Source organism: Ursus arctos, unplaced genomic scaffold (genome assembly GCF_023065955.2).
Source record: "Ursus arctos isolate Adak ecotype North America unplaced genomic scaffold, UrsArc2.0 scaffold_7, whole genome shotgun sequence".
Lineage (NCBI taxonomy): Eukaryota > Metazoa > Chordata > Mammalia > Carnivora > Ursidae > Ursus > Ursus arctos.
Window position 1 is genome coordinate 17,571,722 of NW_026623089.1, and position 27,965 is coordinate 17,599,686.

Here is a 27,965-nt window from a genome sequence, read left to right on the forward strand (position 1 = left end):
TCAGGATCACTTGTGAATAGTTTAAACCTCAAATATTCAACTGGGGCTGCCAAGCGTGTCCTCATCCCTGCACCACTGAGGAAGAAGGGCCGTTCAAGGTTCTGTTTCTCATCCGTCTTTCTTGACCTTCTCCCAGGTGGAGTTTGGAGACTCGGAGCCTTGGAGCATTGGAGAATCACCTCAGTTAGCCTCATTGCCGTCCAGGAGGGGTGACCCACAGCAAAAGTCTTTTATTTTCCAGCTGGTGAAAGGGATTGAGGTGGGGATAAAGCAACATGACCGTAAGCTGCCCCTCGCCCCCGGCCAGAATCTCTCATCTGGCCCAGTACAGGTTTCCTATCAAATGGCCACTGGAAAAATGCAAATGTCGACCTCTCCCCTCTGCACTTGAGCTTATCCTGAGTGGAATCAGAATTCTCTCATCCACATAACCCAAGCCTATGACTTCATGCCAGGGCCTCCTTTTGTGAACGCACTGAAACCATTAACCTACCCTGCAATCCCTGTTTTTCTACACTTGTGATTTCAACGGAGCTGATAGTGCCATTCCCCATGGAGCCAGAACCATTGTCCCAGGCCTTTTGGAACCCATATTGAGTAACTTCGAGGTGGCCCGTTAGAGGTGGCTTACACATCGCAAGTGAGAGAATGACAAGAAAGTAGCTTTAGGAAAAAAGAATAAAACCAACCAGTGAGTTGTGAAGCTGATCTGGGCACAGGTCTTGGCTGTCTCAGCACCACAAAAGGGCTGCGGCCCTCCGCCAGTCTTCCTTTGATGGCAGCCTGCTGGTCTCATCAAAGGGAGGGAGAGAGCTCCACGCTTCAGAAGAAGAGGTTCTAGGGATGCCCAGATCTTGTAAAATCTTTCCGCAGCCTAGTGTCAGTCACCCTTTTGCTCACATATGTTTCATGGCTCCTCATGATTTCCAGGATAAAATCAAATCTCTGGGTATCCATACTTCGATGGGTCCCTCAATGATCTCCCTTAATTTGTGCTTCCAGGTTTTATACCTTTTTCTCCACCCTATTTAGTAGATTCGCTGTGGTCTCTCCATTGTGTTCCATTGATTAACACGTCCCAACTTTGCTCAAGCATTTCTACTCTGCTGGTAATGGCTCCCTGCCTCTTTCCTCACTTTCTTTTCAGGTCATTTCTCACTACTTTCCTAAAAATTGATGATTTTTTAAAAAAGATTTATTTATTTCAGAGAGAGAGAGGGAGTGAGAGCGAGTGGGGGGAGGGGTAGAGGGAGAGAATCTTCAAGCAGACCCCCGCTGAGCAGGGAGCCTACTGTGGGACTCAATCCCGCAACCCATGAGATCATGACCTGAGCCCAAACCAAGAGTTGGATGCTTAACCAACTGAGCCACCCAGGTTCCCCCCCCACCCCCAACACATAACTATTTACAAAAGAGGGTTTCCTTAGATCAGAGGCTAGGAATAGGCAGGCCACAGGCTGATTTAACCAGCAGACAACATGACTTGTTTGGCCCGCAGAGAATTTTATGATTTTGAGGCAGTGTTTAAAAATTGGGAGATTTCACATAACCTTGGATGTTCACCTTTAATGTAACCTGAAGAATAAGAAGCTCTGGCAACACGGTGCCCACATTTCTGCAAGGTGGTAGTGGTGGTTGCAGACTAGCTCTCGCATGCGGCTGACAGGTCACAAACCCTCCAGTTGCCTCGGTCCCTACCATTTATGGACAGTTTATATGTGTTTCCACCTGCTTCTGCTTCTCATATTCATATTCCAACTGGACTCTGTAGGCATCTACGTTTGCAACTCCTGCCTTAAGGAAAACAACAATCTAAAAATAATAAATAATGATACACGTAGAGTCTTCTAAAGCACGATTAAGACAAAAGAAAACGCTGCCTAGAACATGACATTGCAGAGTGGGAGGGGATAGCTGGGTTGTGATCTTCTGGGGAAAACCTAAATCTCCCCATCCTGGTCCGACTCGTCAGCACTTACATGGGCAGGCAGGGAGGGACAGGGCAGGGGACATGGAAGGCGGAGAAGACTCAGGGGTGGGACCCAGGTTTTCACTCTGAAATTAGGAGAATGGAGTTTCCATTGATGGAGGGAAGACCGTGAGAAAAATACACTGCAAGGAAAATTTAGAGCTTGATTTTGAGCCTGTTCGATTTGATGTCCCTGTTAGACATCTTTAATGAGTTGAATGGTGTCCCCCCAAAAGATCTATTGATGTGCTAACACCCAGTACTTCAGAATGTAACGTTATTTGGAGATAAGATATAATTAGTTAAGATAAGGTCATACTGGAGCAGTGTGGACCCTTAAACCAGTATGACTGGGATCCTTATCATAGAAGAGGATGAAACAGGGAGAAGATGGCCCTGTCAGGACAGAGGCAGAGACTACTGGAGTGCTGCATCTATAAACCAGGGAACCCTAAGGATTGCCAGCAGAGACTCAAAGAGGGGAGCCTGAAGGAACATGAATGGTTTAGAGAGGGATGAATACAGGGAGTATTTTCCCAGGGGTGGGCGGGGTGTAGGAAAACTTCAGGAAATAGTGCAGGACCCTGAGATTAGTAACTGTGGGGACTGAGGAGCGTGAGAGAAAGCACAGGTAAGGGAACTTGGGGACAAAGAGGGCTGAGGATGGGTTCACCTGACAGGGGAAAGAAACACCTAGCTGACAGGGGCACTGGGGTGGGATGGAGGGGACAGGCAGAAGGGAGGATTACGTATCCCAACTTTATTCTCTTCCCTCCAGTCTCCTGCCTGTCTCTCCATTGGAGAAGCCAAGGGAAAACCAGGGGACAAAGGACCTCGTTGAAGTACTTCACAGAGGTCACCCACCTGGGGCAGAGAACAGGATGGAAATGAGATCAGGACAAACAGATTTCCAGCTCCTCCATCTAACACATGTAGAAACTGACCTCAAGAGAGGTGAAGTGATTTGCCCAATGTCACACGGCTAGAGTGTCAGCCTGAGTGGCTCCCAAGATTGGACTCAACCGCTCCATAGTGGGGCCTCCCCGGATGGCTCCCAGGTCTCTGGGACACAGGGAATGCCTTTCTAACTGTGGGAGCCAGACACGGAGAGAAGCTGGGGGAGGAGAGAGATCTCTGTTTGAGTCCATCTTAAAACTGATGTAATAATAAAGATGACAAAGGTGCTAGCCGGACTCACTCGGTGGGACCACCACTGCAGGTGAGCCAAGCAGGACAGACAAGGTTTGCCCAGCCCGGAGAGAGAACTAATGGAGGGTCCGAGGTCCCACAGTCTGCTGTAACATGCGAAAAGTTACTTCCGTAAGAGAAGCATTGGGAATTCGTTGAAAGTGACTGTTATACCATCTACTGGAGGATAAGAGATGATGATCGAAGGCCTCTTGGTCAAAAGAAAAATGGAATTAGAAAGGAAGAAACTGGGCAAGGTGCTCCCTTGTCTTTCCATCACTCTTGGCAAGAGCAGGCATGGCCTATAGGCTTTGTCTCCTGTGCCAGCTCTGACCGGTAGCTAGTGGCTATCAGTCTAGAAAGCTGTGTTGAGAAAGGTTTTCAGATCAGTGCATCACCCTTTGGATAAAATGCTGTGCTTGATCAGCGATGCCTGCTATGAGCGTCGAATTGGCAGTAAGAAAACGCGTGATAGACAGCTGCACCCTCGGGTGAACGTATGTGCTTGTCAGCAAGCATTTCGTGATCTCTACAGAGACCAGGACATTTTGGTCTATAATGTGATGATAGTTACTCTGTATTTTTGGGAATTCTTTCTTTTTGTTTTTCCTTAGTTTTTTGTTGTTTTCTTTTTAAGTGAAAATGCTGCTTGTTTTAGCTGTGCTGAAAGGACTAAAGAGAATCCTTTTCTGACTCTCCCGGGCCGCGTGTTAAAAGGGGAAGATGATCCTGGAGCTGGGGGTGCGGCTGACACAGGAATTGGGAACCTGGGCTAGGATCAGGATTGCTTGTGTTGCGAAGACCTTCTTTCTCGCTCTTGCTCAAGCTGGGTGGTATCTGGTTTTCCCTTCAGGGAAAATGTCCCTTCTTATATGTCCCATCCAACCAGTGTCAGCCAATAGTTTGTCCTCATTTGGGGGGGATCTCATGCCTTCACTTCCCTCTGCTTCCTCTCCCCATCCCATCTTCATGAGAGTTCAAACCCAAAGGCTCCAGTCCTTGATGTCTCAGAGACAAACCTGGCTGAGAGGCCTGGACAATGGGCCTCATCCGCAGGCTGGAGGTACATTAGGCTGTGACTTGGCAGAATGTAACCAGCTAAGGGGTGTGACAACCTTCAAAAGGCCTCAGGACACATCTTCTCAGTCATTCTCCCCGGTCATCACCTCATTGATGATTTTGTCCACATGACATCCTCAGAGAGCACAGGGGAGAGGGCATGGGGTGGGGGGCGGGGGGGGGGGGAGAAGTAAGGGGCTAAGGGGCAGGGCTTGCTGATCCCTAGCAGTGTCGCTGAAGAAGGAGGTTTTATGTATCAACACAGGTTGGGGAACTTTCCCTCCCAACTTAGGTAGGTTCAGAAGGAGCGGGGTAGGGGATATGGGAAAGCCTGCTTACTTTGGAAGAGCCCCTCTAGCCTCTACCCAGCATGCTCGCGGTACGATTGGCGGGACTCCACTAGCCTTGCTTCTTAATTTCTCACTCCCCCTCTCTTTCTGTTTCTGTTGGGAGCCTAAATTTCTACCTTAGAGCCATTGCTTAGCCATAACTCCAGTTATTTATTTTAAAGGGTTACTAACCCTTCGAAAGACATTAGAGTCCATGGAGTAGGTATTCTGTTCACATGCTGTGGGCACAACACTGATGCAGGACGGCCTCCAGCTGATTCGAGTCCTTCCCTTGGGTTTCAGTTACCTCATCTGTGCAATGGGAGAACAGGATTCAGCAAGCCTGACCTCGCGTTCCTTTCTCTCTGTGTAGAATTAATTCTAAAGCCCTCCCACTCAGGGCAACTAGGGGAAATCCAGATACCTTCCTCTTTTCTCGCTGTCCTCCAGCTTCCAGTACTTTCCACAGCTAAAGGTCAATGAGAGAATCACATGCAGTCCCTTGAAGGGGAAAAATGTCACAGAAAGTCACCATGCTGTCCAAGTGGGTGGTGAATGTGAATGTTTGGGGACAGGAGGCAGATGTTTGAGATCCGAGGTGGGGGCTTGGGGAAGTGATACGGAGCAAGGCTGCAGGAGGCACTGTAGAGACTCTAAGCCCGAAATACTCATGTGTCCCCCTCTCCTACTTGTCATTCAAACTACAAATACTACATGGCAAAAAAAAATTGTCAAGAATCCAATGTAGTTTTGCATTTTTAGTGCTCTTTTGGAAATACAGAATAACAAATTCTTTAAAAACCCTCACTCTCTCTGAGGGTGGTGGGGGCGTGGGGAATGCTGGTGCTTTGCGGAGGTCGTTGTCACAGCCCTGGCCTTGTCCACAATTGGTGAGGAGTCACCTCCCTTTCCCGGTCCCCATGTCCATGTTTGACCTGGTGCAAGTCATGCTCCTGGAGCAAGACTCAGGTGTCTCGTTTGAAAAACAAGACGTTTGGCGGGAAGGGTCTCTAAAGCTACTTCACGGAGTCAATGTTTGATGACTTCACAAATAGGGTGGGAGCTTTGGCTTGTTTTGAAACGTTGATCTGTCCATAAATCAGTGCTATAACAAACAGCAAGCTGAAACCATCAAACGACAAATACAAAGCACACAAAACAAACTATAGAAATGATCCCTGAAAGTATTGTCTCAAGCAGAGAAAGACAATTATATGTGGAACATAAGGAATAGCATGGAGGACATTAGGAGAAGGGAGGGAAAACTGAAGGCCGGGGGATCAGAGGGAGTTATAAACCATGAGAGACTATGGACTCCAGGAAACAGAGGGTTTCGGGGGTGGGGGTGTGGGGGGATGTGTTAGCCCCATGATGGGTATTAAGGAGGGCATGTATTGCATGGAGCACTGGGTGTTATACACAAACAATGAATCATGGAACACTGCATCAAAAACTAAGTATGTACTGTATGGTGACTATAATCAAAAAATAAATTAATTAAAAAATTAAATTACATTAAATTAAAAGGAAAAAAAACACAAAACACACAAAACAACTGTGGTGTTTTGCATGGCAAATCAGTTTCTCTGCAAGCCTAAAGTATCCATTCTGTTCAGGTTTGGTAGACTGAGGACAGGAAGTGTGGGTTGTCTTTTTTTTCCTCCTGCAAATGGGGAGGGGGTGTGTGTGTGAGAACTTACGGAACATTCCATTCTGGTATCATCTGGCTCCTGTCCTAATGTCATTAGAGGGATCTTGTAACAGTCAAAGCATTGTTCCAAGAGACTTTTTGTCACTTTCTTCTGCCTTCCAAAAAAGTCCTCTTTTACTCTCCAAAGGTGGTAGTAGAGAGGAAGGGTCCTGAGGGAGACATTGACTGGTGTGGCTTGTTCCCTTGTCTCCCTTCAGCCAACCCCTCTTCCCTCATTCTCGAGGCCAAAATGGAGAAAAGTCTGCATTGGCTTCAGGCAGAAAAGCTCTTTTCAGAGGTGAGTGAGAGGGCAGGCGAGGTTCTTGGTAGAACTGGCCATTTCCCAACTTCTGAGACAGCCTCCTCTGTTGGAAGAAAATCTGAGAAACTGGAAGCAAGAAAAATGGTATGTTTATCAGGTTTGTAGAAGCATTAGAGAGGTGGGCGTGGTGGAGAAGTTGAGGCGATGAACCAGAGCCTCCTCTTGGCTGATTTTAGAACCTCCTATAATTCTGGTTGCTTCTACATTCCCAGGTAGGTCCGGAGTGATTGGCAAAAGCAGGGTGTTGATGAGTTGGTTCAGCAACAGGTGTGTGGTCTTGTGGGACCATTCGTTGGCTGTTGAGAGTGATGCCTTATCATTTCTTATGGATGATACTGTCCTGAGGCACCCGGACAAACCCCTGGCGGCCTAGGGGAAGCTGGTGCCCTCTCTGAGATGGTGAATCTCTTCATTTCTCTTACGAGTTAGAAATAAAATGAATTAAACCTTCTTTTTTCTGAAATGCAGACTATGGCTGGGTAGTTCTGAAGACCTTCGAGAAGGCATAGGTTGTACTGGGTGTCTGCTGGCGCCTAGCCTCACGTACCTGGCCAGGGGCTCCTTGCCCCACTGGGACCCTCTGCAAGGACTTCATCCTGGATCTCAGCTGGAGGGACCAGGTTGCCCCGTGGGTCTGTGACTGGCCAGGCCGGGCTCAAGAAGGGCAGAAAACTCACTCGTATCATCAGTATCTGGTCTTCAGGGGAGGGGCTGATTATCAAATCTGGCCTGAAGTGTCCAGTGAAATCCTTTGCCAAGTCCCAATCAGTAAATAAAATTCGGGTGAGGTTCCCGGCATGATCTGAAGAGAAAGCCATTCCTGGAATGTTGCCTGGATTCATCTCTACCTTCTAGAATAAGTCTCCATCCCTTGTCAAGGGCATCAATGGTTCCAACTGCAAAAATCCACTAAAGACACTTGTAAGTGTTACTGGTTGTGGAACATTGAAGCACTTAGCTGACATCATCTTACCAATTTTTCAAAGTGATCTGGTGGAGTAGGACTTCCATCATCCCTGTTTCTCAGATGAGGGACCTAAGGCTTAAGAGGTTAGGCTGGTGGATAGTAGAGCTAGGATTATGGGCTCAGATAAGCCTGGCTTCAAAGCCTCTGCTTTCACCACTGTTATATCTTCCCTAGTGATGGAATGGGTTAAATGGAATATGTGGTTGGAAGGGACCTTCTAGACCAGTGGGCCCAACAGTGTCCTTTCACTGAGAAAGAAACTGAGACTCAGATTTCATAGTGGTTAAGAGACCGCCTGGGTCTATGATCTGGCTATATCTCTTACTAGCTCTGTGACTTTGGGCAAATTACTTATTTCTCTCTGCCACTATTTCCTCATCTGTAAAATGGGGATGATAGCAATCCCCACCTCACGGCATTATTGTGAAATTTAAATGAAATAATCATCAGAAAGCATTTAACACAATAAAAATTAGCTATTTTTGCTGTTATTGTTTGTAATAGTGAAAAGTTAGAAATAAACTTTTAATAATACTGCTCAGTAAATCATATATGCATAGGTACATATATTTAAACATTTACATAGCTGTGCAATTGATATATTTTTGTCTGTGCAAACTAGATATATTTTGTCTGACTTACACACATGGTCCCCAACTGCTCTGGTTTGACTTATGATTTTTTGACTTCACAATGCTGTGAAAGTAAGATGCATGCAGTAGAAACTGTACTTCGAATTTTGAATTTTGATCTTTTCCCGGGCTAGTGATACCCAGTATGCTCCTCTCTTGTGATGCTGGGCAGTGGCAACAGCCACAGCTCCCGGTCAGCTACGTGACCATGAGCGTAAGCAACCCCCACACTTACAACCTTTCTGGTCTTCACTCTCAGGGCAGTCTTCAGTAAGTTACACGAGACATTTAACACTTCATTATAAAATAGACTTTGCATTAGATGGTTTTGCCCAACTGTTGCCTAATGTAAGTGTTCTGAGCACATTCAAGAGAGGCTAGGCTAAGCTATGAGCTTTGGTAGTTTCGATGTATTAAATTTATTTCAATTTATGATATTTTCAACTTGCAATGGGTTTATCAAGATGTGACCCCATTGTAAATGGAAGAAGATCTGTATGTGTATTAAATATTATATATATATTATATATATTATTATATATATTATATATATATTATATATTATATATATTATATATATTATATATTATATATATAAAATACAATGCGATGAATACAATGAAACTAACAGAAACCATAATTTCACAGAATAATTACATGGGAAAATCCTTATAATTTAATGTGAAAAATAGATTGTGAAACATTGTTCGTAGTATGATTCCAAATTTAAATAACACACACACACTTCTATGAAAAAGTATACAAAAATGCTAAGAGCTATTCAGTTATTATCTCTGGGAGAGTAGATTTCGTGAGATGAGTGTTTTTGTGTTCCCTCAAGATTCCTATGTTGAAATCCTAACACTCCTCCCCGCCATCCCCACCCTGCGTGATGGTATTAGGAGATGAGGCCTTTGGGAGGAGATTGGGTCATGAGGGTGGCTAGGGAGCCCTAGTGAATGGGATTGGTGCCCAGAGAGCTCTCTCTCCCTTCCGTTGTTGGCGACATAGCAAGAAGATGGCCATCTGTGAACCAGGAAGTGGCTCATCACTTGTCATCGTATCTGCTGGCACCTTGATCTTGGACTTCCCAGCCTCTAGAACTGTTAGAAAAAAATTCTGTCATTCATAACCCACCCCAGCTCTGGTGTTCTGTTATCGCAGCCCCAGCTGTCTAAGACAGGAATTGTGGGTAATTTTTACTTCTGGCTTATACTTTCCTGCATTTCCTAAATTTTATATGATAAAATGAATTGGTTTCAAAATGTAAGTGGTGCCCAGAAATGATAAAAATTTTGTCCTTCTTGATTTTTAGTTGATTTGTGAGATTTCTTTTCGTGGGAGCAGTTATAGCTTCGGGGTTTCATTTCGCACACAGTAAGAATGGCTGGCGCAGCCCCTACCTGCCTTTAACATCTTAAGGGCACCTGCCTCAGCCCCTGCCATGTCCACGAGTGACACAAAATTGAAATATTCCCCCAGAATCATGCCAGCCCCGCAGGCTGACACCAGGGAGTGCTTGGTTCATTGGCTGTCCCTGGCTTGCTTGGTTTGAAGCTAATTCTTTTCAAGGTAAACTCGAATTTTCTCCCCCAGTTTTACATTTTAATTAATTTGTTTTTGCCAAGCCGTGACCGTCTGAGGCAGGTTTGGAGCTGACACAAATACACAACCAGGTGAAATTTTAGGGAGATCATCCTGTTCCAAGTTTCTCAAACTCTTCTCCCTCAGGGTAGAGGATGTGACTAGGTTATGCCCACTTCCCCATCTTCAAAATTCATAAAAGCCTTGTGACACCATCATATCTCTGTGTTTGTTTTAATAAAAGCAAAAATAAGTTTGACACTACCACTTCAAAAACTTAGCATGAAAAATAAAAATTAAATTGAAAAAATAAATTGGGAGAAAACTGGTATTTCAGGAAGATGAGCTGGCTCCTTCTGGGTCTGTGAGCATCTCAAGCTCCTGCCACATTCCTGCTAGGATACCAGTCCCTGAATTTGAGAAGCACTGACATTCCACCTAATTCTGCAGAGTGTGGAAGGCCTGGACAGGCCATCCCTTCAATTTTCCCTTGGTGGTTGCTAGAGGGATGAAAGCAGATCTTTCCTGTCCTTCAGAGAGAGGCAACTGCAAACAGGTTTTTCTTGATAATATTAGCCAATTCTTATGTTGCAAATCTTTGACGTATTATTTGACTAACAGGGTTTCTGTCTTTTTTTCTTCATCTTAATAAAGATTTCCTCCCAGGGTAGCTGGGAGCTGTGCTGAAGGCAGTTGGTGAGGGGAGCCAACATAGAACCTTCCAATATAGATCTAATCTGATCCTTTCTTCCTGATGACTATGAACTTGAGGTCCAGAAGGGGAATTAGAAGGAGACAGACACTAAAATTACCATGGGCTGAGCACAGGGCTACATAGCCCTTTCTACCCACAACCCTGTGAAGAAAGGGTATCATCTCTATTTTTCAGTTGGAGAAATAGAGGCTCAGTGAAGTTATTAAACATCCCAAAGTCACACAGCCCATAAGCAGAGTTAAGATTTGCTTTCCAATTGACCTGACAGTAAAGCCGGGGATCTTTCCAACTACACTACGGTCCTTGAGCTCAATATGCTTACGATCTGCCTGGAGATATGTCATAGGAATTGTAACACACATTCCAAAGTGCTCGAGTGTGGAAACAATTAAATTTTAAATTAATTAGGAGGAATTGCTGTTTCTCCCTTGCTTATATGTTTTCTTGGGTGGAAATGAAATGGGGCTATATATGGAGGTGTGTAGGGGCAAGGAGGGATGCGGGTGTGTGGTGTTATAAAGAGTGTTCTGGAATATGCTGTTAATATATGCATAGTGTTTATGAATTATTTTCCTTTTCCATATTTTACTTTTCCATACATTAAAAAACTTGTTTTTCTATGGGAAAATCAGCTGTCAATTGGTTGTGGCAGAATACAGTTTAAGAACTGCTACAAAGCACCTTGCTTTCAGGGACTTGGGCAAGGCCACGCTGACTGCGCAGTAACAATTTGAATCAGAATTCAGGTCTCCCAGTTTCTAGTCTAAAACTTGTGTAACATTACCACTTGTTAAGATTTGGCCTGTGGGGACACCTGGGCGGCTCAGTCAGTTAAGCATCTGCCTGCGGCTCAGGTCACGATCTCAGGGTTCTGGGATTGAGTCCCGCATCGGACTCCTTGCTCAGCAGGGAGCCTGCCTCTCCCTCTGCCTGCTGCTCCCCTGCTTTACTCTATCTCTGATAAATAAATAAATAAATAAATAAATAAATAAATAAACAAACAAACAAATAAATAAAATCTTAAAAAAAAAAAAAAAGGATTTGACCTGTGAGTGTTGATGTAAGGGGTACTCTGAGAGGAAGACTGACCAACCAGGAGGACTCCAGAGGCTTTCTCTAAGATCAGTGAAATATAGACCCAACCTTAAAAGTCTGCACCCTGAGTACCCCTTTTCCTTAATTCCTAATCCATATAGCAGATGGTTGTTGAAGAAGTGCTTGGTCAACACTCAGTAGATGGATGAGTGACCTCCTGTGTACTTAGGGTCTTCACCCACTCTGGGAATTTGATGAAAGCTACCCATCCTTGGGGCAGATAAATGAAATCCTCAAAAATATTTACATACATTTTAGGGGGTTATTGGACCTACTGAAGTCTGTCCATTGAGGTCATGGACCCCAGGTGAAGAGCCTTTGATCTAACAGTTCAACCTTGAATCAGACAGCTTCTGTTCCCAAGTCACTCATAACCTCATGGCTTACCCCTTAACCTTGAATTTCACAGCCCATTCCATTTAAGGATTGACAAGCATTTTCTGGTAATGACGTAAAATGAGTTTCTCATTACTATTTTTATGGCATCAGGAGGAAATTCATTTATTCTCAAGCTGGCTTTATGCTAGGTGCCATGGGGGACACAAAGACACGTCCCACACAGGCTCTGCCCTCGAGCAGGAAGTATATAGACAGATACCAAAATATAGCAATTTCAAAGTCCAGTGAGTGGGACAGCTGATGAAGATCAGGGCGTTTGGAGCAGGCAGGGGCGTGGTGGGCTCAGGTGGTGCTTAGGTGAGAGGAGGGGAAGCGGAAGCCAAATTCCTGCTGTTGGTTCCTGTGACAGAGACTCAGAGCAGGAGTCCGTGCAAAGTAGGGACTCAGATAATGCGGGCTGTTCAATCTCAGCCTGAGGGCCCAACATCCCGGATTACTGGAAATAATTTTAGAGTGTGGGGGGAGGGGCTGGGTGGGAACCTGGCTCCACACCCACTGCCTGGGTGTCCTCCCAGGCCAGTTCCTTCATTTCTCAGAGCCCCATAGGGCTGGAAAAATTAGTCCAGGAAAGTGAGAGTCAGCAGGGTGGATGGAATTTCCTCAACCAGGAGCTATTGAGAAGAATCTTTCGGAGCCTGTTTGGGTGCTGGCGTGTCTTTACTTGGTTCCGGGGAAGCTAGAGCTTTGCTGGCATTTCGGGTTGGACCAGAGCAGTGACAGCTGCGTTGGGAGAGGCAGTCTCCTTAGAGTGTTTGAACGTACTAGCACAACGTACCAGCCAATGCAATTTTATTCAGCAAATATGTACTGTGTGCTTTCAAGGTAAACACAGCACACTTCTGGAGCCCTCTCCATAAAGGTGGAATGTTGAACAGGTAAATAAACAACTTCAATACAAGGCAGTGTAAGATAAGCACAGAGAGGAGAAATGGCGCGGGGAAATCACTCTTGTTCTGGTCAGGGATAACAAAACGCTTTGCTCATCTGGCACTCTAGATGGGTTTTCAAGAATGGGTAAGATTTTTTTAAGTCTTTTTTTTTTCTTTTACTTAGAGAATGGGGGGAGGGACAGTGGGAAAGGGAGAGAGAGAGAATCTCAAGCAGACTCCCCGCTAAGTGTGGAGCCCAACACGGGTCTCGATCTCACTACCCCGTGATCATGACCTGAGCAGAAACCAAGAGTCAGACGCTTCATCGCCTGAGCCACCCAGGTGCCCCTGAAGTCTTTTTACTGTTCTGATAATAAAAACAATGCATGTGTATTATAAAAATGTTGCAAATACATAAAATACAACCACCAGTAATTCCACACTCCGAGCTAATCACTATTCATATTTTGATGAGTTTTTCTTTTCCTTTCCTCTATCAATGCACACGGACACAGTATAAAATTTGGAGCAAACCATCACAGAGGTGCAAGGGTACATTAGTCTCGTGTCGCTGCTCTAACAGTTACCACCAACTTGGTGGGCAGAAATCTGGAGGTTAGAAATCCAAAACCAGGCTCCGTGGGGCATCAGCCAGCAGGGCTGCTGTTCATTCTGGAAGCTCTTGCCTCTGCCTTTTCCAGATTCCGAAGGCTGTCTGCAGCCCTGCTCATAGCGCTGCATCACTCTGATCTCTGCTTCATTGTCATGACTCTCCTATCACTTCTCTCCCTCTTATGACCTTTATATGATTACATTGGGCCCACCTGGATAACTCAGGGCAAACTACCTCCCTAATCATATGATTAACTTCATCATACATGCAAGCTCCTTTCGCCACTACCATATTCACAAGTCTTGGGGATTAAGACACAGACTTCTTTGGAGGCCATTTTTCTCTCTACAGCGGGGGTTACGGTGTGAGTGATCTATTTTATCAGGCATATTGGTGCTTGTCGAGAGGTTATATCGTATAAGTCTGCGGTGGTGGGTCTGGCCTGATGTGCAAGTCTTGAGTAGCTTCTGCAGGAAAGAGTGATATTACTGATGATCAGAAGATCATTGTCTCACAAGTCTCTGTCTCACCTCTCATGGTGTGGCCTTGGAAAATTCATCTAATCTTCCTTTGGCTTCCATTTGCTGCTCATTCGGACTTTCATCAGCGATTTCTGTAGGCTACCAGCCCTGGGGCCTATGAGGTTCCTGCAGGTTAATGAGTCTACGTGCATGAATCACGGGGCAGCTCCCAGTCGGTGCTATTTGGGAAGCACTTGGTGATGCTGTACTGATGAAGAAAACATGCTGTTCGTTGAAAAGTGTTAACTGAAGTCACAGCCGCTACTCCTCGGTCCACAGACCCTGCCAATAGAAAACTACTCATGCATGGGGAGACAGGGAAGTTATCCTTAAATGGGGTTTGGAGCCCCTTGGGTGGATGGATCTTCCCAGCATAAAAATTCTTATTGAATTGAGGAAGAATGGGGAGAGTGTTTTGTTGGTCGGTTGGTTGGTTGGTTTTGGTTTTGGTTTTCCTTTTTTTCAGGAGAGACATGGGTGAAGCTGTGTTCTGGGAAGGCTGCTCCGGAGGTAGTGGGGGGCGGTGCTCCTCAGACTTGGAGATTGACTGGGTCATTGCTCTTGTCCCAGGAATCTGTAGCCCCAGCTCCCTCATTTTCCTTGTCTTTGATGAAGACTCACCCCCTCCTTGGAGCCTTTCCTGGCCTCCCCAACACCACGCCTGATCCCCTCTCACACGCCACTCGCTCCACGTGTCTCCTTCCCACACGTGGGTGTTCTCCCGAGTGCATGTCACTACTGACATCGATGTCCTTCTTACCTGACCCTCTCCCCCACCCCAGGATCAGCTGCACGTGAACAAACTTTGTTAACTTTGCTATTATAGTCCCACCACACAGAACACTTTATTTTTAAAATTAATTAATTAAATTTTTCTTCAAGTGCGAGTAACATAGTGTTATATTAGTTTCAGGTGTTATGATATAATGATTCAACAATCCTCTCTCTTTCTCAGTGCTCATCATGGTAAGTGTGCTCTTAACCGCCTTTACCTATCTCATCCCACCCGCCTCCCCTCTGGTCACAATCAGTTTCTTCTCTGGATTTAAGAGTGGGTTTTATTTATTTATTTATTTTTTGCCTCTTTTTTCCTTTGTTTGTTTACTTGTTTTATTTCTTAAATTCCACGTATGAGTGAAATTGTATAGTATTTGTCTTCCTGACTGACTTTTTTCGCTTATCATTATACCCAGCATCCAGAACATTTTAGAAGGTGTTTCGTAAGTAATTGTTGGATGAATGAACGAACAAATGAATGAATGAATGGAGATGTGAGGGTTGGGGGGGCCTATATTGTCCAGCTCATCCTATTCACTGTCTTCCACGCCCAGCCCCTAGGGATTTCCCATCTTGGGCCCTTCCAACCTCTGAGACTCCCATTTCCCCTCCCCCACCCTGTTTCCTGCCCACAGATCTCCAGATTTCTCTCACTTTTGCATAGCAATTCAACTCCTTGAATCTGAATGCCCCTCATGAGGATGCCAGCCAAGGGGAGCCTAGAGTTCAAGAGAAGATAAACTTTAAAAATCTTTTTTTCCTGTTCCGCCTAGAGTGCTTAGCAGAGGCCTCAGCAGAACTATGTATAGGTAACAGGTGCACGGTGCAGATGGCAGTGTCTGCACACAGTAGGAGCTCAAGTGTCTGCACACAGTAGGTGCACAGGTGAATGCTGAGATTCAGAGGTGGCACTTGACCTCACAGCTCCAGTCAGGAGTGAGATGCTCTTCAAATGTGTTTCAGAATCTGAGCACACCCCACTCTACCTTCTTTTAGTTACTAAAAGCTAGTCGGGGAAGGGAGACATAGCGTCGGGAGGAACTGGGGTACACACAGATGTGGTGGACCCCTGGCCAGCCCTCTATCAGTCCAGGCCAAGCCCTGACGTTTGCCTCTAACCGGGAAGGGGCCGACACGGCACTCAGAGGGTGTTTAAATATGCTACGGTGGGCAGCGGCCTAACTTAAGATGCTGGATTTGTTCAGGGACTGAGCATTGAGGGGTCTAATACATAGGGACTATTCGGCTCTAACTCTCTGGTCACCTCCAACTTGCTGTGCGACCTTGAATAACATTCCCAGCCTCTCTGAGCCTTCGGATTATCCTCTGCAAAGACGGGCCGCCAACAAAGGAGAATGTCAAGTGCTCTTCAGAGGTTGGGCTACGGTCCCACGCCATTACAAGAGAGAGGCTCTGGGTGGAGAAGCCTTTGTGGGCAGCTTGTCTGAGCCCCAAGGCAGAAATGCGGGACAGCCGCAGTCTGGCACGTCAAGTTCTCGGGGAAGACGCGGACGTCTTCTGGCAAAGCTTCAGGCATCGACTGCTTCCTGTGGGCATTTGGGGTCTGAATGCACCGCTCAGCTGAGCTTGTCAGGTTCATCTCTCCCGCGTCAGGAGGGGAACTGGGCACTCATGTGAGGAAGCAGGACTCTCTTCTTGGCTCCCTTCTCTAACCCCTTCTCAGATCACCAGTTTTGAGCAATTGCATATCCTAACTGCCTCCAAGCCACCCACCCATCTTCGTTCCCCTGGATCCCACCCTTGTGCAGCCCCTTGGGTTCCTGTGAGAGCCTCTAGCCTTCCCCTAAACCCAAGTTCTCCTCACGGCTCCCACCACCCGCCATGATAATCTCTCCTGCCCTTTATAACTCTGGCCACATGGAGTCTCTTGCCCCACGCTCTCCGCCTCCAGCCCTTTGCCCCCGCTGTTCTTGTGGCCAGAAACACCACCTTTGGCAGTTCCTCTCAGGTCTCTCCGAACTGGCCTTTAGGCCTCTCTGTTTGGGAGGCATTTCCTCCTGCCAATTTCCCTGACCCATGGTGTCTGGCTCGGGCTGAGATTTCTCCTCCTGTGCTGCCTCTGATTATCCGGAGGCATCTGCCTGGAAGGCTAGTTTGAGGTTTTTTGAGACCAAGGTGTGTGGGACAGACAGAGGTTCGAGATGTTTGCAGTGGGAGGAGTGAGCGTGTGCGGGGAGAGCTCAGCCATCCTGGTGCAACCCTTCCCCTCTACGAGGTCTGGCCCTTTCCTTCCCCACGGAAGCCCCTGACCGCTTCTGCCCCACGGACCTCGCCTTCCCCCAACACCTTTGTGTACAATCAGCGCCACACGACTTAGCCCTGATTTCTTCCATAATTGTGTTCGTTATTGTTTCTGATTCTGGTCCTAGACTGGAAGTTCCTAGAAAATAAGACACTTTTCATCAAAGCCTCTGTGTTCCCATCCAGCAGGACTGGACCGTAATTGCTGATGACCGGGCGGCTCGCAACCCTTCGGTCCTGCTCACCAGTAGCCTGACAACGGGCACCTGTCCTCCTCCCTGCAGCCTCCGAGAGCCCCTGCTTCGGCTGCTCTCGTCCTCCACCGCTGCCTCCCTGCCCACGCCTGAGCTTCTCGTGGCTCCTCCCTTCCTGTCATTCCAGTCTCCTCCCAAATTCAATTCCAATGTCACCTCCTGAAAGACCCTTTCGTCACTACCCACCCTCTTTCTTTGTGACTCTCCAGAACCTTACTCGGCTTCATACTCTTTATAGCGTGTGCCCACTTTCTGAAAGTCTTTATTGATGTGTTTCCTTTTTTCTTAATTTCTGTCTACCCTCCCCCTGTCCCCCAAATACGAGCTCCCTGAAGGCCATGTTTAATCTGTCTTGTTCTCACTATATCCTCAGGCTAGACACTCTTGCCAAGTAGATGGATGGGTGAGTGAGTGAATGCCTAAGAAATGGGCTGTCTGTCTTTGAGGTTGATCCAGTAGGAGAACCCTTTTACCAGATTATTAATTTCCCAAGCCTCTGGGATTATGGCCTCTTGCTCTGCACACTCAGGAGACTTCTAGATGGCTTCTTGCTTTCTGGGAGAAAGCAGAGTGTTTACTAGGAAGAAAGAAAGAAAAAAAAACCCACAAGGGAAGAGAATGGGTTGTAGGGTTGTATGTGGACTGGGCCACCTGAAAGGCAGAGGACCAATGGGCCATCTTTCTGTTCCCAGCTTGTCCAAGCTCCTGGGAAGAAAAGAGGCCATGAAAGGGCCCTTCCTGTGGCCATATTTGCTAGAAAACAACGAGCCATGTTTCCCAGCTGACTCACCAAGAAGGAACAAATACCCCTCTGTGGGTCTCTGAGCCTCGGACTTGAGAATCCCCTGAAGAATGTTAAGGGGGTTTAATGTTTCTCAGCAGAAAGTGCTTTAGGAGAAGGGAAATAGGGACAGAGGGAGGCATTTTCCTGTATCCTTTTTGGACCTAACAAAAAAGGCCTGTTCCTCAGGAGAATGTCTTGTTCTTTTTTTTTTTTTCTTTTTTTTTGGCTGCAATTTTCATGCTCAAAGCCTATTGTTCAGTGCGTCAGTGTATACCCAAGGGAGCCACTCCTCCAGGTGCAGGTGGAGAAGTGCCTGACCGTGGTTGCTGTGTGTTCCGAAGATTTCTTACTGGGATTGATTTGGAAAATACCCAAAAACAGAAGGAAAAAAATGAAAACAAGCTATATTTCCAACACTCAGAGGCAACTCTCCAGGCTTTTGCTTCTCTCATATTTATATCACATTTCTCTTGTACGTGTGTATTTATAAAAATTGGGAACAGATCATATACTGCTTTTTCATTTGACAGCATATCATAAACAATCATGAATGTTCTTTAAGAAAACTTTTTTGTTTCCTGATTGCAAGATAATATTCTTTTGTTACAGAAAATTCAAAAATAAAATGAAATAAAAGCACAGAAAATAAATTTTTAAAAATCTATAATTTCATCATTCGGGGATAATCACTATAAAGTGTGTACCTAATTACTCATTAAAAACATATTCTTAAAAGCATAATTACATTTAAAAGCCTATTCTTAAAAAGATAAAAATGGGGCATGTTGTATATTCAGTGAGGTCAGGGACATCGTCTCTTATAATATGACTATTTAAAGTCAAGTATAGTTCATATATTATTGGTTCAGTAAAACCTATTTAAACTACCCTCTCCATTGTGTTATTCTGCTGTGAAGCCTGGAAAGTGAAAAATACCCAGATTCCCTTGCAGCTAAGGGTGGCCATATGAATTGTTCTGGTCAATGAAATGAAGGCAGATATCCAAGGAAGGCTTCTCTTCCTGAATGAAAAATGATTAATTTAAAAAGAGAAGACTTAAGAAAGAAGAAGATTTCTGCCATTTATACTTCCCTCTTTTTTCTTTTTAGAATGGGAATATGATGTCTGGGGTGCAGCAACCATTTTGAAAACATGAGGACAAAATCTGCAAAGGGCAGTAGAGCAGGGAAATAGTAGAAGCTGTTGATGATTTTCATAACAACTTCTCCAGCTCTGAGCTGTCTACCTTTGGAATTCCTACTCAGGAAAAATACGTCCCACACTGGTTTAAGCCACTATTGGTGAGTTTTCTGTTACTTGCAGCTGAATGCCTTTTTAACCGATTTGAGATGCCTATGAAATCCAGCATTATTCATATCTGTCCTTCATCTTTGCTCTGTGTAAAATTACCAACTCTCACATCAGAACTTGGTGGATCTGGGGTGCCTGGGTGGCACAGCGGTTAAGCGTCTGCCTTCGGCTCAGGGCGTGATCCCGGCATTATGGGATCGAGCCCCACATCAGGCTCCTCCGCTATGAGCCTGCTTCTTCCTCTCCCACTCCCCCTGCTTGTGTTCCCTCTCTCGCTGGCTGTCTCTATCTCTGTTGAATAAATAAATAAAATCTTAAAAAAAAAAAAAAAGAACTTGGTGGATCTGTTTTGACAATAATATGCCTAATCCAACCAAGGGACTGTTTCCGATGTTCATTTCAGTGTGAGTTCATAACACCTGGCTCCTTTCACTCAATCATTTTTTTAAAGATTTTATTTATTTATTTATTTATTTGAGAGAGAGAGAGAGAAAGAACATGAGGGAGGGGCGGGGCAGAGGGAGAAGGAGAGAATCTCAAGCAGACTCCACACTGAGCACTGAGCATGGAGCCTGACGTCAGGCTTGATCTCACGACCCAGAGATCATGACCTGAGCCGAAATCAAGAGCCAGACACTTAACCGACTGAGCCACCAGGTGCCCCCTCCCTATATCATTTTTCTGTAGGTTTGTAACTTTGCTGTTCCTAAACCCTCTTCAGTACCAACTCACAGCCACAAGTCAAGGTCTGAGCTTTATATTTCTGTGTATCAACATAACACTGTTTTGTGAGTGGTAGACACTCGATGTTAGTGGTTTGATTGTCTGATTTTAACTCTGATTTCTTGATTACAGAACATGTAAGAATTTCTGAGACTATTGATTTAGACATCTTTATAGGACCCACAAATGTGAAATGATGCTTGTTTCTTAAAATGCCAAGCGGAATAGTCGGCATGATACTGTCATACTGTTTTATTTATGGAGTATTTTCAGGTGCCCATCATCCATCACTTAATTCTTATTAACCAATACCTTATCTCAGCCCAGTGGTAAGATTACCCTTTTGAAAGAGAGGCTGTATTTTGAAAGACCTGGAAATGATTAGCGAGGAGGCTTTGATACTGTTCAGATCATCTCGTGATTGCAAATGGAATGCGGTTAATGAGTTGCCCTATGCTCACAGTATGCAGACCTGGACGAGGCTGGTGTTCTCACCTGTTGGAGCAGGTGGGGCATCAGCAGGGAGCCCCATGGCCAGGCAGACAAAGAGGGGAGAGAACAGTATGGTTGCCCAATGAGCCTTTGAAAGAAATTGATCCAGCTGTGGTTCCAAAAGGCCCCGGGGTACTTGTCACGCAGTTCTCCTTGGTATGTAATTGGTCAATGGTTAGGGTGGGGGCAGGAACCTTGACCTCTGCTTGTCCACTTGCAGCAGCAGGATGAGAATCAATTGCTTAATGAGTGTCTTCAGCTCGTGTCTTCACTTACATGGCTCAACCCATCTTCTTCAGCTGTGGGGACCAGTGCAATGAAGAAAAAGTCACCTGAGACCATAGCCTTGTTGGCTTCTGCCCAATGGGAGGCCAGAAGGCCAGAAGCCAAGGCCTCTTGGTGAGCGCAGGAGCCTATTGGGCCTTGGTCTCACAGCCAGTCAGATGAGTCAGTTGCGCAAGAGGAGAACCAGAACAGCCCTTGGCTGAGCTCCAGGATGGAGAGATGCCAGAGGAGAAGGTGGAGTGCGAGAGAGCGAGCTCTGGGCTAGTTGGAGAGAGTAGAACAGAGAAGCCACTGAGTTCTTTAATTCTCCTTCATTCTCCAAACTCATTTTCCTTAAGAAGTAGAAGTTCAGGTTTAATGGACCCTCCCTTATACAAAGATCACATTTATGAAAACATCATTAAGTCATTTTTCTATAAGGAGGCATTAGAACAGAGTCCACAGGAAGTAAAGGAGGAAGACACTGTGTGGGTTGGAACGGATAATCGATGTTCACACATAAAGAGATTTGGAGGTTGTTTGGGCCACCACTTGCCTTTACTGACGTGAAAATGTCAAGAGAAGAGTGGTCTGCCCAAGGTCACATGGGTTCAGCGTGTAACCTGGCTTCTTTTCTCCAGGCCTGGTGATCTTTTCCTATATCCCTTCTGAGCCTCCTTTTATATTTCCAATGGGAAATGGCCATCTGCTCCCCTTCAACCTCTGGGTTTGGACTCCTGTGCTCTGAAAGGCCTTTCTCTGTTCCTCTCCCGTCATCTGCCCATTGATGATCCTCTTTCCAGGGTCAGGCCACCTGGTTGCAGAAGAGCACCTATCATGGGACTGGGAACGTGCTTGTGCCCAGCAAGGCCAGCCTTCTCCCTTCTTCAGCATCCTCCTGCTCCTTGGGGAGAAAAAGCTATCAGGAAGCAACTGGAAACCCAAACGGAATTCTTTGTACGTACTAAAAGACATGGTGAACTGTTTGAAGGCAAGGACTTTCCTTAGTCTCTCCTGTAAATCCAGGGCCCAGTATAGGATCTGGGTCATAGGCTTTCAATACAACGAACTTATTGAAAAAAATGAATGAGTGTCCACAAGGAAAATGGCGTGATCCTCAGAGTAGTTAGGGGAGGTTCCCAGAGGAAGTGGAGCCTAAGCCAGGCTCCAAAGACATGGCTACTGGTAATTCCTTTATTTATTTCTTAGATGTATTTACTGAAGTATTTTTGGGCCAGGCATTCTTCTAGGTGGAGAGGGAGTTGCTGCTGTTTACGTAGAGGTCAGCAAAGGCTCCATTTATAAAGAGAGATGCATGTCTTTTCTATGAGAGGTCACAGTGCCAGGAGGTCCTACTGAGGATCCTCCCACCCCCAACGCATTGCTCCCTAGAACCTTCTTTTTTTTTTTTTTTAAAGATTTTATTTATTTATTCGACAGAGATAGAGACAGCCAGCGAGAGAGGGAACACAAGCAGGGGGAGTGGGAGAGGAAGAAGCAGGCTCATAGTGGAGGAGCCTGATGTGGGGCTCGATCCCATAACGCCGGGATCACACCCTGAGCCGAAGGCAGACGCTTAACCGCTGTGCCACCCAGGCACCCCTAGAACCTTCTTTTTCCTTCACTTCCTGGTAGTGAATTGGCCGGGCTGGCTGGCACAGCTGGGAGCGTGAAACTGTGGAGTGCACAGGTGTGGCAGTGACAGCTGGGCCAGGTGACTCCGTGCCCTGAAGCCTTGAACCTCAGGCCCCGACTTTCCCTGGAGTCTTTTCTCCAGGAGCCAGTGGCCCCCAGATGGCTTATCCAATGCGGGGCTCTCCTCCGGGATTATGAAATAGTGGACACGTTTGCGCCTGCGTGTAGAGGGGCCCTGGAGAGCACCAGCACATTCTGCAGTCTAGATTAGAAGCTGAAATCTGTTCTAGGGCGGCATCCACCTGCTCTGGGAGGGCTCCCTGGGCACTTCCTGTCAGGCAGCCGAGAGGTTGGCAGCCACTTGGGATCCCCAGGGAGGCCCTAAACAGGCAAAGTCATCCTAAGGCACGTGGTCCAACCCAAGCTTGTAAATGTTCTACTTAATAATACAGAGAACTATTTGCATTCTATGGAAATATTTATGTTATTAACTAGTTCGGGGCTATTATATGGATATAAATAAAGAGGTGATCCTGGAGACTAGGAAAATTGGGGTGACCACAGTACATGTACCTTTCCTTTGGAGAAGGTCCATGACTATCATCAGATTCCAAAAAGGGTGGTTGATCCCAAATGTCGAGTTTACCTACCAATGCATGTAAGGGAACTTGGCTTCTTAGGGGCAGGTGCCAGGTGGGCTCTGCTTTAAACAGACTCTTGCTTGGAGGGAATCTAAGACAGCTTGCAACCCTGTTCCAGCACCTGTGTGGTCCAGCAGGGGAAAGAGGCAGACCAGTCTCCTGGTTCCAGCCCAGGCCAGGGAGCCCAGCCCATTTTCTGCCAGGGGAAAAAACAACAGATGTTTATCTGTACAAACTAAGGTGGTGAATCCCTACTTTCTATGAGGTAGGAACAGGGCAATAGAAAATTCCTGCTATGGAAAATCATGATCGTTTTGTATGCAATGGTTTAACTTATTATTACTTAAATATTATTTTAAACGGCTGGTTTTTAGCCCCATATACGTGCATTTTGCATTGAAGAAGCGTGGTACACATTTTAGAATACTTTTATATGTAATGTCATTGAATCGCTGGCCTCAGTTTCCTCATTTGGGAGTTGTGGGGACTGAACAAGATCAGGAGGAACTGATAGACATCACTATACATGCCAGCTCAGCTTGATCTACAGCCCTGTGTTAAGAAGGATTCTGAGGCCACTGGTGAGTGCTGTAGGAAGATGCTTCCTGATTGGTCAGCTCTGCCAGGAATGTAGGAGGAAGGTTGTTGGTACCCTGAACCTCACAATGTTTATTATCTTTTCCAACCATGAGATTCTGTGACTCTAGGGCAAGGGTCAGCAAATTACAGCCCTTGGACCCAAGGCAGCCCCCTAAAAGTTTGTATTTAAATAAAGTTTTATTGAAACACAATCACACTGCTTTTACATGTTATCTATGGCAGCTTTCACCTCCGTGGCAGTTGAGTAGCTGTGACAGACACCATAAAGCCCACAAAACCTAAAATATTTACTATTTAGCTCTTTACAGTAAAAGTTTGTCAATTTTGTTTTAGGGTGCTCAAGACATGTTTTTTAAATGTATAAATCCAGGGAGGTAAGTGTTAACAATGATTAAGTGAGACAGTTCCATTGATACAAACATTTGTTTAACATTTCATGGAGCGGGCAGTCTCTGTTTCCAAGGGGCCAGAGCACGGCACAGGGGGTGAAAGGATAAAGAATAGCGTATAAGGTGGAGACAAATAGAAAATGAATAAGGAACGAGAAAGTAAGTGTTGAGCCCAGAGTTAACTTCACACTTGGGGACTGGCTGAGTGGATATACTATGTTTCTGGTGGAGCGGAGCATTTACAGGGAAAGGAACATTATTGATTTGGTTTGCTGACGTGGTACCCTGGGCAGGAACATCTCCATCTGGGGCCTAGAAATGTCTTTCAACCTCAGGAAGATCTTATTAGCCTTATTAAGGAAACGAGGCACTCCTGAAGGAGAGGGCTTTGCTCAAGGTCACAATGCCACGTACGTCTACCTAGGTCTCCTAGGGGCCCCGATTCATTCCACTGCAACTCATGGCTTCACAGAAGAGAACGTCTTCGTTCAGGGCAGAATTTCTTTCATTGGTTCTAAGGTAAGAATTTCACACCATGTCTTTGAATGTAAACTGGGAGGCCAATGGATTTTTTTTTTTATTATGTGCAAGAAAGGGAGCATGGAAGTCCCTGGCTATTGGTGGAGTTCAGGCTCTTGAATTGTTCGACAGTTGGGGGTTCTCCAAAAGGCAGGCATGCAGGAAATTTATTGGGGGGAAATGCTTTCGAAGGATACAGAAGGAGAGAGCAGAAGTAGGTAGGCCTTGGACTGTGATGCCAGTCTGAGCCCTGTGAAGGGAGAGAGGGGAGGAAGGAAGAGCCTCAGACCACAGTGCAGCTCAGAGAACGTCACGGCTGGGCTGATGGAGCAATGTCACAGGGGCAGAAAAGGACTGGCTCTAGTCCGCTGTCATGCCCAGCCATTGACCGGAGCAGCCCACGGAAATGCGGCCTTGGCTGAAGCTTGTAGTGGGTCCAAAATGGCAGCACCTAGAGGATGTTCATCATCTATGCTACTGCAGCAGGTTCTCTCGAAGGGGAAGCTGAGCAGTGCAACTCTATGCTGGCATGACATGCATTGCTTGCCTCCACCCCCTTGGCGTGGAAGCTACCGGGGACCCGAGGAATATTGTTCCCATCACCAGGGAGCTCATGGCCTGGCCAGGAAGACCAGCTTGTGCACCTGGACAAGGGACTGTGCGTTAAATCATGGCAAAGACAATAATGAAGGAGAGTGACAGAACAGTCCGAGCTTATCAGGGACAGTGTGTGGTAGTGGTTCAAAGAGGCATCCTTGGAGGAGAGCGTGGAATGTTCTCATTAGGCATGACAATAGGCGTGTGCACGGGGTGTTCTGCCTCCGTTCAGCCTTGCCCATGCCCACATGTTGTCTCCACCTATTCAGGATTCGCTGAGTATCCACCAAGTACTAGGCTCCATGCCAGGGACTGTGATTATGTGGGTCCCTGGCCACAAACAAGCTTAGGATATTGAGTGGCCTTAGAGACACTGATGAGTCATTAAAAAAAAAAAAACAAAAAACATCGACAGAAATACGTGTGGGTTTGTGTGGGACTTCGACTGACTGGAATCCTGCTACTACTCACAATGAGGCACGAACATGGGGCAATTCCTGGTTTCTCTCCCTAGGGCTTCCGGGGTGGTGTCTGGAGAGCTGTGTGCTGGGTAAGTATCTGGAGACTTCTGATCAGGGGTCCTCTGATCACACTTTAATTACTCTAGGGAAGTAAGAGAGAGAAACCCACAAGCCACTTGGAGGATTGGCTGTCACAGTCTATTTAAACACTTTGGTCACCGTGAAAGTGTTAGTAAGTAAATGTATGTGCATGTGTATTTTGTCTACATTATGGGGAAAACACTGACAGCCCATTGGCTGAATTTATCTTGAGAATCTGTGGGGATTTTTTGGCCTGAGCAGTTGCCCAATTTTAAAAAAAATTGGAGATTGCACATTAAAGTCCATATTTCCAGCCTCTCTTGCAGATAAAGAGATCTGACAACACAGCCTACATTTTCTCATGCAATATTTGGCTGGAGATGGTAGATGCCCTTCGATGGGATATGTGCCCTCCATTTGACCTCAGCCCCCACCACTCCCTAGTAATTATGCCTAACCTAGTTTTCTCATTTATGTTACCTGCCTGGTGCTAAGATGCTTTTGGATTTGTAGTATATTGGACAGTCTTCCCAACTCAGTTGACATGTGTGTGTGTCTCTGTGTGTGTTCTTTCCTGAAGTAGTGCAGATTGAGCCCAAATCAAAGAGGGTGTTTATTTGGCCATGACACAAACATCAGTGGTATGCATCACTGGGCACCTCCGTTAATGGAAGTTTCTACAAATCTTCTCTGGGATGAAAGACCCGTCCCAGGACCAGGTGTTCAGAAGATGGCTACAGTAGGAAAATTTCCCTGGTCACAGGAACCAATTTCTCTACTCGAGAGCTGACATAAATAGGAAGGCTGTCCGTCAACCAACTATTTAAGGTCAAACTTGGATATAGCCTTGAGGAAATTAAAACTAACGCTGCTTGCACCCTTCTCTGAAGGCAGCAGAACAGAGATAGCTAAAAGCAAGGAAGCACACGCGTGAATATGTGCACAGTTATGTATTCTCACAGGTACATGTGGATATGTATGTAGATGCACATATGTTCAATGTCAACACACACATGACTTTGCGAATGCTGGAAAAATCACTGAAGGGAGAATGGGAATAAGTGGCAGCTTGTGAGAGACAGAAAGGAAATGAATCTAAGAACTCTCTGTTTTTAAAGACATATTTATTTATTTGCGAGAGAGAGGGAGTGTGTACACGCATATATTGGTGAGTGAGGGGAGGGACAGGGGGAGAGAATCTCAAGCAGGCTCCCCACTGAACACCCCAACATGACACGGGGCTGGATCTCAGGACCCCTGAGATCAAGACCTGAGCTGAAACCGAGAATTGGACGCTCAGCCCACTGAGCCACCCAGGCGCCCCCTAAGAGCTCTGTTATGAGCGCTAACATGAAATCACAGAAAGATCGTGGGTTGTGGAGTCAGATGGCCTTAGGCTTAAGTCCCAGCTGCACCACATGTTAACTGTGTGACCTCAAGCATTTTAGTTAACCTCTCTGAGCTCTACTATTTCATTCTCTGAAGTGGGTGTACACAGGCTTTTCCAGGACCTGGCCCGTGGTAGGTGCCAATAGATATAGTTTCTTCTCACAAGTTGAACCCACTGATAGGTGCTTGCCTTGTTTTGCATTCTGATGCCCAATACTCTCTGGTACTCTGAAAAGTGGGAGCTGACCTAAAGATACCCTTTCATTTTCCATGATTGGATCTTGTAGATATCTCAGAGATGGAAGGGACCTGGTACTAGCTTGGGACTGCTTCATACTGTTAGGGAGTTTTCTAACCAACTTTTTCTGGCAGTGGTTTTCCTGGTGTGTACTGAATTCTGCAAGTAATGGGCCCCAGGAAACCAAATGCAGTTGGCATGATCTTGGTGCAATGGGTCAAGATCCAGGAGCCTTGAGACACCTGGCTAGTTCCAGACTTCTGGTACTTTCATGCACCTTCTGTCCATCCCACGATCCCTAGACCCAGGTGAGAAGCACTTTGCACCAGAATCTCCACTTCAGAGGAGACCTGTGCTCTCCTGGCCTGCCAAGCCTCCTTCTCCCCATGGGGAGCTTTGCCCTCCTGCTTCCAGGAGGGTCCCTCATGGGTGGTGCTCACCAGGTCTGTGCTCTTTGGTTGGGGCTGGATAGGTGATCAGAAGCTCAGTGGACTCTGTAGCTTTGTGACCACACTTACTATCTCTGCTTGATGTTTTTCCCACACAATTCCACCTGGAACATCTGTTTGTATTGTTTATCAAACTTAAGGGTTTGG

At 46.1% G+C, this 27,965-nt stretch overlaps 1 long non-coding RNA gene across 1 annotated transcript; it reads left to right on the forward strand.

The window, feature by feature from the left end:
* Nucleotides 1–147: 147 nt before the first annotated feature.
* On the forward strand, nucleotides 148–24,977 carry LOC130543038 (uncharacterized). The gene is made up of 4 exons (XR_008958056.1): nucleotides 148–259; nucleotides 19,139–19,330; nucleotides 21,623–21,776; nucleotides 24,509–24,977. It is a non-coding gene; the product is annotated as an uncharacterized LOC130543038 (long non-coding RNA).
* Nucleotides 24,978–27,965: the final 2,988 nt, after the last annotated feature.